A 10303-nucleotide genomic window follows, 5' to 3' on the forward strand; every position below is an offset into this window, starting at 1 on the left:
AGAAGTTAATTCTCTCCTGAAAACTAATTTTACTTTAACCAGGAAAAACTCCAAAGGCTTATTGGATACCTAAAGTCATGTTTTTTATTTATGTATCTATTAGTAACATCATGCATCCACATCTTAATTCAGATGATGGTAAAGGAGTGGCTATAAAGGGCTCCCCTAATGGATTTTCCTCTGTGCTTGGCATCGACAATAACATGACTCTTGCGCCTACTGTGGAGCAGAAAATCAAGATGTGGCCACATTAGAAACCAGTGTGATGCTAGAAGGGGTGATTTGGAGGAAGACCAGAGAATTTTTCCCGAGGAAGCTTCTGATCCAGGAGCTCTGTGTTCGTACCTGAGGAAGTGTATTGTTGGCAAGACATCCAGAAAATAAACTAAAGAGGAGCAGTGGGAAAACCATAGCATTCACTCTGCTTTACTGACTTTCAAGTGTTGGCACATTAGAGTCCCTTGGAGTGCTGCATGAAGTGGAAAATCTATCCTAATTGTAAATACAGAAAGTCTTCTGCCATGAAATTAATTTGGGTCTTGTCTGGGCATGTCCTAAGATCAGAATCCTGAATGAGGTGCATAAGTTAACCTGGGAGAAGAGTTTATCCATTTGGGGGTGACTCAACTCCAATTACACAAAAGGGAAATCAAACAGGGTAGGCATAAAAATCTGGGATCAAGGGAATGAAGGACTAGAGAGCTGATGAATTACTTTAGATTCAAAGGTGTTTAATGGCAGCCACCTGACAACTTGACCCGGTAGATAATCGCAGGTAATCAGCAAGAGTAAGAGCGAGTCTAACTGTGCAGTCACAGGGGACCAAGTGCGCTGCAGAGGCATAAAACCCAGTGATTTAAAAGCTAATTTTAGCCCGGTGAGAATCAACCCTGTGCAGTAAACAGAGAATCAAATTCTCCCTTGTATTTAGATCATTTCCAGGTAGAGAAGACTGGAAACTCAGGGAAAAGATTTAGGCCATGAAATGCACATATTCTCTGCTTCAACATGTCCATTCATTTCTATCATACTCACTCAACTCATTTGAAATTTGGATGGTTACAAACACATTTGTTCAAGGGAAGTCATTCCCCCAAGGACACTTGACTCCCATGAAAGTATATTACAAATGGAAGCGTTTGAAAATACTATGCAACTTTGGCTTGTAAAATTCACGCTTCTGCTCCTCTGTGTGACTGCTTTCACGGAGGACCTAAGGCATTTGCTGGAGACCCCAATGAGTGGGCGTGGCAAGGGTAGGAGGAGGATACAAGCCAAGCTGAGGGCCCAGCCAGGGGGAAGAGCTGAGAACTTAGGGGGAAAGGGGCAGGCAGAAGGTTACGATAAGGAGCCTGCTGCTCAGAGAACACAGGGGTCTGGGTCTTGCACCAGGAGCCAATCTTAGGAGTAACAAGAATATTTTTACATTCTATCTGTAATGGAGACATCGTGCATGCATACGCATGTGTGTACGTGTGTGTGTGAGATGAAAGATGAGGGTGGGGAGGTTTTAAGAGGATAAGAATTTTACCTGTCTTGTTATACTACTGAGGCCTCAGGACTAACACAGTATCTGGAACCTAGTCAGTGCTCAAAAAGTATTTGTTGATAGAGAGAGGAATGGACAGATGGATGGATGGGGAAATAAGAATCTTATAATTCTGAATGTCGGTTGAAGATCATGAGTTGATGGGACCTATGCTCTCATCCTGGGAATGTCAGAGACTGGCATATCAAAGAGTTCTTGGAGGAATGCAGGAGGTTTTTTGCTGTAACCCAGGCTTCTCTATAAAGAAAGTAACGATGGGAGAAGAGAAACAGTTTCACATTACATACATTCAAAACTTATCATTTGAAAATTTAAATTTTAAAAATGAACTTAATGTAGAAGAGACATGTTTTAAGAGATATAAAAAAGAGATCCCCTACCCGGATACTTATCTCTTTTAGCACTCGTGTTTCTAATGTGCAGATCGAAGAGGTAGGTTGGCAGGGAGCCTGTGGCACTGGACTCTGGTGATACTGATTAGCATGATTCATGCTAGTGCTTGAACTTTTATGAGTTGACCTTCATTTTCTCACTAGTGACTTCAGTTCCCCATTTCATTCATCTTTGTGTGAAGATACTCATAGTAATTGTACATACATAATAACAATAACTCTCCCTGACTCAAATCTTTGTGGCATGGCCGGAGATAAACAAAGTGTGATAGTTTTGAAAAGTCAATAAACATTCTCAACTGACACATTCTGCCCCACCCTAATCAGTAGATGGTCAACTCAGGTAAATTTCCTGCCCTATACAAACAATACAGACATATACACCACACATGTACTCATGTACTTATAATTATTTCCCAGAACTTACTTCATAGTATAGTTGAGAATTCTTTGAGAAAAACATTTACTCAGACAGTGAATTTACCAGAAATCAGACTCAGGGTCTATTTTGGTTGTTGGTTGTGGTTGGGGGTGTGTGGTATATTGTGGCTCAACTTATAAATTATTATGTACGTTTCTGGCTGCCTATTACAAATATTTTTTTATTTAAAGTTATTTTCCTGATATTTCATCAGAGGTCTCATTTCTTCCTTTTAGTTTGGTTTCTCTAAAAAAAAAGTCGTTGTCAAGATTGCGAGGTATACTAAGCCTCTTGTCCTTAGCAGCTTAATTGGTATGAAACATTGATTAGGCCCTCAGAGGGGTAGAGGAGTTTCAGAGGAATTATGAAATAACCACAAGGAGTAAAGAACAAAGTTTGCAACTTGCTAAGGGGGTAGAGCTTTCAGCCAGGCAAAAACATTCAGTATCTGATATATCATTTTAAAAGTATATGTGAGTGAGTAAAGAAACCCTCTTTTTGAAAGGATTTCATGCTTTTCAAAAGTGTGTCCAGTTAGAAAGAAAGAAAAGTAAGTCAAGGAACTACCGAGAAGCATCAACGAGAAGAAAAAAATAGAAATGGGATATGTCTAAATATTATTGGAAAGAAATTGTACTAAACATGGCTGTGACCGCGGAAGGGAAGGGCTTATCAGGCATGAGCATGGTACCCAGCACCCTGAGCACGAAATATATGTTTAATAGTGATATCAGTGCCATTCGAAAGAAGGAGCAGATAGCAGACCCGAGAGCACAGGCAACCCACAAAGCAAGGCTCGGGGGCACCTGGGCCTCTAGGCCAGCAAAGGACTCCAAACTCCTTCTGTTTGTTTGTTTTTAAAGATTTTATTTATTTATTTGAGCGAGACAGAGACAGAGAGAATGAGCATGGGCAGGGGAAGGGGCAGAGAGAGAGGGAGAGGGAGAAGCAGACTCCCTGCTGAGCAGGGAGCCCAACATGGGGCTTGATCCCAGGACCCTGAGATCATGACCTGAGCCGAAGGTAGACGTTTAACTGATTGGAGCCACCGAGGTGTCCCTCCATAATCCTTTTGGATGATGCAGGCCACTAGGACATAGTTTTAGGGCATGAATCCCCAATAAAGGATTTCTAAAAATAAATTATATACACACAGGATTGCACTATTATCTATATTATAAAATATAAGCAAAGTAGACATTTTTGGAGGGTGAAAAAAAAACTATAAATAGTAGTGCTCACATTCTGCTCCTGCTGTGGAGTGGGCTCTTACGTGTGCCCCCGGGACAGATGCACGACGCCGTGGAGATAGCTGGTTTGGAACCTTCCGCTGACAAGATCAGGTTATACAGTCTCTGGCTGGCTGACAACTTTCCTCTGTTCTATGGTTCCACACTAAGCTGGGCCACTGTTCCATCCACTGTCTCACCAAGTGGGGGTTAGCTGAGGGTGGAGTTAGAAGAGGATAATTTGGCGGGGGGGGATAGGTTTTGCCTCTAGTTTATGACACTGGTGAAGCCTGACACTTGGCCTTGACCAGCAGGAAAAACTTACTTGTAATGCCTACAATTCCCCTTGCATGGAAAATGTTCAATGGTTCTCGTTTCTAAAAGGAAGTAAAAAATTCCACATACGACATGGTGATGATTTATAAGCAAAAGAGAAGTTCAATCATGTGACAAAGCTACAATGAAGAAAATCAGGCTATCATGATTTTGGTAGGAAAGCCATCATTGGAAATATGCTGAAGCAAAGTGAATAAACAATGATCTTAAGGTACAGAGGTGGGATTTCATTCTTTTCTACCTCGTCTGACCACCAAAAAAATCGGTGAGGGCATATTATGAGCCAAGCCCGGTTCCAGGGCTCCAGTGTTGCTGGACACACATATAACTCTTTTTTCAGACCTTCCACAAAAGCATAACCTTATAGATACTCTCAAGGCAGGGTTTCATGATCTTGGTACTATTAACATTTTAGATGGACTAATCCTTTGTTATAAGGGGCTGTTCTGTGCATTGTAAGATGTTTAGGAGCATTCCTGAATGCCAGCACCCCCCACCCCTAGTTGTGACAATCAAAATGTCTCCAGACATTGTCCATATCCTCCTCTGTGGGGCAAAATTGCCCCCTAGCTGAGAACCAATGTTCTAAGATAGGATAGGCTTTTATTCTTATTAAACTGAATATTTCTTGGTGCTGCATGTGGTAGCTATCATGGAACAGAAAACATTTAAAATGCATAATTGACACTTTCTTGTGTAATTGTCCCACTTAATATTTCCATTCTAGTTCTGGTTGAAACCGAAACTTGTAACAATGTTTGAATTCCCCAACAAATCTTAAAACCTAAATGAATTTAATAACTTATAGGTTTGTCATGAAAATTACTTATAGTTGTCATGAAAAAAACAAAGACACATTGAGGAACTAAATTTTTTAAGTCTGAAAAGCTGTTTACTAAGGGAAGTGAACTCATCTGTTCATTAGAGGTAGAGTTAATGCTATTTCCTGCCACTTTAATGGTTAGAGGGGGTTTGGTAGGAAACCCCCCAAATGAGCAGTATTTTGATATAACTTTTCTGTTTTTACAGAGTAGTATTGCAGACATAATCCTAAGGCATTTTTAAGACAATGGCAGAAGGAGCCTTCACACTTCTTAAAGGCTCGTAGCCGGCCCTCAGTGAGGCTCATGGCTAAGAGCTCAAACCCGAAGTAGGACTACTTGGTTTCACAGCTGGCTTCATGACTTCCTAGTGGATACGTGGGGTAAGCTGACTTACATCTATGCCTCCGTGTCCCTGGCTATAAAGTAGGCCTATGTGAGACGTTTAGAACCATGCTTGAAGCATAATCAATTTTCAGTAAGTGCTATTTTTTTTAAGAGTAGGAACTCCAAAAATGTTCACGAAGTAAATGTGATTTTTTTTTCATATAATTTAGAGAAACAGAAAAGCCAATCTATTATTTTACAATGGGAAGTACTATAATGATAATTATATTATTTATTCAATTTTTTTAAAGTGCCAGAACCGTAAGTGGTATCTTCCAGACATTAGTTCTCATCGTAATGATTTGAATTTCCCTCTGGAATTTACAAGTAAGGAAGTGAAGTTCAGAGAGATTTCTTAACTTGCCTAAGGTGATGCCCGTGAGTGCCGAAGTAGAATCTGAACTCAGGGCTGTCTTCTTACAAAGCTGAGTCCCATCACACAATTCTATGTCTCTGCTACAAGAACAAGAAACCCAATGCAGCAGCTGGTAGCACACCAGGCATCAGGCTAATTTACATGACGAAATCACACGGATTAGTCCATTTAACATTTCAGCAGCCCAGGGTAGCTTCTTTACATTTCAGATGCGGAAACTGAGGCTTGGGGAGTTGAAGTAAATCATCCTAGGTACTATAGAAGGTAAGTCCTAGAAGCGGAATCCAAACTCACTAAACCTTAGCCCAAGGCTACTGTGTGATATGCCTCCCATCCCAGGCAGAAGAATGTCAAGAAACTCAGAGGCTGAGAGGAAAGCCAGAGACTAAAGTGGCTTATATGTCAGCAAGTGGAGTTTGGATCTTTTTTGAAAAGTCGTTGTCAGATGATCAAAGACAAAGAAGTGGAGGCACAGCAAGAAGCATTCTGGGACCTTCTGCCCATTTCCTCATCTATAGAATAAAGAATTGGACCACATCAATCTCTCAACTCCCTTTCTTTCTGAAACGCTGTATTGTTGCCATTTGTATCATTCCCTTTCTTACAGCCTCCTCCTGGTGGCTTCCCTATGTAATTGGTATAAAATCCTTCCTGGTATCAAGGTCTGCAAGGCTTTGCAGCCTGCAGCCCCTGCTTGCTTCCGCCTATGCCTACTTGTCTCTTCCTCATTCACAATGCTCCAGGCACAAATTTTTCTATTCTAGAAATGTCTTCAGTCAGGGCCTTTACACATACTGTTTCCTCTGCCTGAAATGTCTTTCCCTAGATCTTTCCTGAAATGGCACTTCCTTCACTAAAGTTTCCATAACCACTGACTGTGTCTACAGTAACATCCCCCCTTCATAATTTTCTACCTCATTCCTGCTTTATTTTCTTTGTAGTAATTACCACTGTTGGAAATTCACTTTTCTGTTGCTTATTTATTTGTTGTATACCACCACCACCACCCATGCCCATGTAAGTTCCACGAGGGCAAAGATCCTGTTCATCTGGTTCATGACTGTCCTTCCTGGGCTGATGCCTGGCACATTCTGGTACTTGATAGATTTGTTGAATGAATGAATGGATAGATGACTAAAGCTTTTACTGCTTACGAAGTACCTAAAAACGTTAAGCACGTAATTGGAGCTCAAAAATGTGTAATAGTATAATAATAACTGACGTTCATCAAGCTCTCATTATTGGCACTGCACTAAATCCTTCATATGAATTATCTCCTATATCTTCACCACACCTCAAGAGGTAGCATTATTAATATCCTAACTTTACACATGAGGAAACCGACCCTTCGCAAGATCAAGCAATTTACCCGAGGTCAGAGGGACTAGTGAATTAGTCCAGATTCAAAAGCAAGTCTAATTTCAGCACAATGTTATTTGTTAAGTGACTGATTTCTGTAAAGAGAAACTGAGATTACCTCCATTTGGATTAGTGACTACATAATTTCAAAGAGAATTCTTGGGTAGTTACTACTTGTGTCCTAGGACTCGGGTTATAAAAACACGGTAGGTACCTAGGATACAGAAGTGAATAATGGGAGACAGTTCCCAACCTCAGGGCACTCAGTTTAAATTAAAAAAATGAATATGCAAGCGTGCTAGTGTGGACATCACCATGACCCAAGCACTCCTCTACCCCCCAACAAAAACCCTTGCATCGCTGGAAGATCACTCTCCTTAGTTATTCCCTTGAACCTTGCCCAGGTATTTAATTCTGCCTTCATTACATTATATTCTAACTGCTTAGCACTGTCCGGGAGGAACTGAATAGCCACAAGTTACTGAATGCCTTCGTGCAGCAGTGATTTGTAGTAGTCACTGATGCCTCACAACAGCTCTGAGCTGGAGGTCATCATTTCTGCTTTACACATGAGCAGCCAACAGGATGCTGGATGGGGTGGTGGATTACAACCTGATGATTATGATACAGTGTCTGATTAGAATGCTGTGTCACAAATACTAAGATAGAGGGCTGTGCTTGTAAAGACCTATAGGCGCGCCAAGAAGGGAGTGGCTCTTAGCTGCCATGGACGTTCACTTTGATACTATAATTGTAACAAACATGAGACAATTTGGCTCTTTATGTTATCTTATTGGTTTTGTGGTTAAACATTAATAAACCATGCATATCTCACTTTGTGGAATATATTAACAATATCTTTACTTTTGGGGGAAAAAGCACTTTTCCATTTTATTTTATATTTTTACCAAGATTAATATCTTAGAAGTTTTTTTTATTATAATAATTAGAACACAGACTTCAAGATTTTTGTATTATATTGTCCTGATATACAGCCTGCCATTTTTTTCCTCCTGAGGTAGAAAAAAGCACCTTACTTCATGTACTATACAGTTTACTTACAATTATTCTTAAATGAACCAGTCCTTCCCTTTAGTAGAGACATGGGTGTATAAGATAATTACTATTTTTGTTTTAAAAATCCGGTATTAGACTAGTCTTCTTGCATGTAACTAAATCACTGTCTGCTAAGAACGCTTTCAGTAAAATAAAGTTAGCTCTGAACGATCTACATGAAAACACAAAGCCATCACATCATAAAATAAATAAATACAAATAAAGAAATTTTAAAATTGGATAGAAATAAATGCTAACACAATCACTGTAATACACAAAATGTTAAAAAAAATTTTTTTTAGATCTCTGCTGAGTATACAAAGGTGAGCCACTCTCTGTTCTGCAGTGAGCACGTGACATTCTCCCCAGCAGCAGCTCTGTGGGGAGGGCCTGCTCCATTGAGTATTAGTTCATTCTCTAGAAATGAAAGAGAAAGGGGAAACTTGAATAATAAGGTTCTATTTGGTGAACTGCAGTTTGGTGGTGTTTGAAGTTTTGGGGAGATTAATAATCAAAATATGCTCCTATTACCTCTATGTTAGTAAAGCCACAATCCAGCTTTGCAGAAATTGAGAAGGCAAGGATGCCGACCCATCTAATAGCCTGGCTACCTTCACAGAATCTTTAGAACTCACTTTACTCAGCTCTCGACTCTTAGTACTTGTCAATCGTACATCACCAGGGCCTATAGAAGAGTTTCATAGCAACTGTAAGATCCTCTCATTTTCTTTTTATTTTTTTTAAAGATTTTATTTATTTATTTGACAGAGAGACAGCCAGTGAGAGAGGGAACACAAGCAGGGGGAGCGGGAGAGGAAGAAGAAGGCTCCCAGCAGAGCAGGGAGCCTGATACGGGGCTCAATCCCAGTACTCTGGGATCATGCCCTGAGCCAAAGGCAGACACTTAACGACTGAGCCACCCAGGCACCTCAGGTCCTCTCCTTTTGAGTTAGATAAATATTTGGAAATCATGCAAAGAATCAAAATTATTTCACTAAGCCCCATGAGAGACTATGTAGTTAGAGAGGCACAAATAAAAAGTTTTTCTTAACTACAAACTACATTTTGTGATGGTCCTAGAAGCTATAAATAGTTCATTGTTACTTTTGCCTAAGAATTCACTGTGACATCAACCAAAAGACCTCCTTTCCCCCCAAAACCAGAGGTACACACTTTTCTGGATTCTTAGGACAAGAACAAATAAATCTAAACATGAATCATACTTGTTTGTGTGGAATTGACTGAAATAAAGTAATAGTAGTAAATAAAGATGTTGAGATCAACATTACAAAAATTTATACTGTTATAATTTATTCCTTTATCTGTAAAAGTAATATGACGTCAAGGTTGATAGGATTATGAAAAACTTCCTGCTCTTCAATTTGAACTTTAATACAATCTCTCAAAGATCACAGAGATCCACAAGACAGAAAATCCTCCTCCCATTTTTGTGGCAAAGTCCCTTGAAGGAAATGAATTCTGTCCCCACCTAAAAACAGTCCTGACTTATCTATTAAGCACAGTAAGGACAGTGCTTCAAGCGCACAACACTTTTAGATGTCAGTAGAAATGTTTTCAAGTCAGCAGGTAAAAAAACAATACCTAGAAGAAAATGTTGAAATATATAATGTTAAAATATTAATCTTCATTCAATGCAACCATAAATATATATGTGTATGTATATGAACAAGGGGGCCCATTTTGCCCCACAAAGTCCTCTTAATGTTTTTTTTTTGAATTATTTCTTACGTATCCCAGATGACAAGTTCACTTTTTCAGCCAGGGAAAGTTGTCACCTCTTTGCAAGAAATACTTTGCATAATTTCCAAATTCTTTTACCTAATTTCTCTGAGAAAAGTGATTTGTTTTAGAAGTTTTGGGGAACAAATCTTGAATTAATATGTATTCAGAGAGGAAGTCTCTTCCCCAAAGTTAATTTTTTTAAAGAGAAGGAGGAAGGTAGGAGGAGATGAGCACTTCATACGATAACCCGACAGCATGCAAGGAAACGCAATCTTCCGTGCTCGCCTCAGTGTGGACTAAGGGCGGAAGAGACTCTCGCTCCTCTTGCTCGCTTTATTCCACGGCCGTCCAGCAGGGGGCGCGTGGCTCTCAGTACTCGGAGCTGCTCGCTGCCCAGAGCCTCAAGGACCGTATCCCTATTTGCCCCAAGGTCATAGCTCCTAACCTAGCCTGCCAGTCTCGGGCCGGGGAAACCAGGGAGTAAGCCCTCGGGGCTGGAGACCCCGACGCGGGTGGGGGCAATGGGGTGGAGCGGGAGGGCTCTGAGGCCAGGGATGCGATCACAATGGGGACGACGGAGGAAAGACACCAGGGGCCCGGGTCCCGAGCAGTCAGCGCGGCCGCCAGACTCCGC

This window comes from Ailuropoda melanoleuca, chromosome 9 (assembly GCF_002007445.2).
Source record: "Ailuropoda melanoleuca isolate Jingjing chromosome 9, ASM200744v2, whole genome shotgun sequence".
Taxonomy (NCBI): domain Eukaryota; kingdom Metazoa; phylum Chordata; class Mammalia; order Carnivora; family Ursidae; genus Ailuropoda; species Ailuropoda melanoleuca.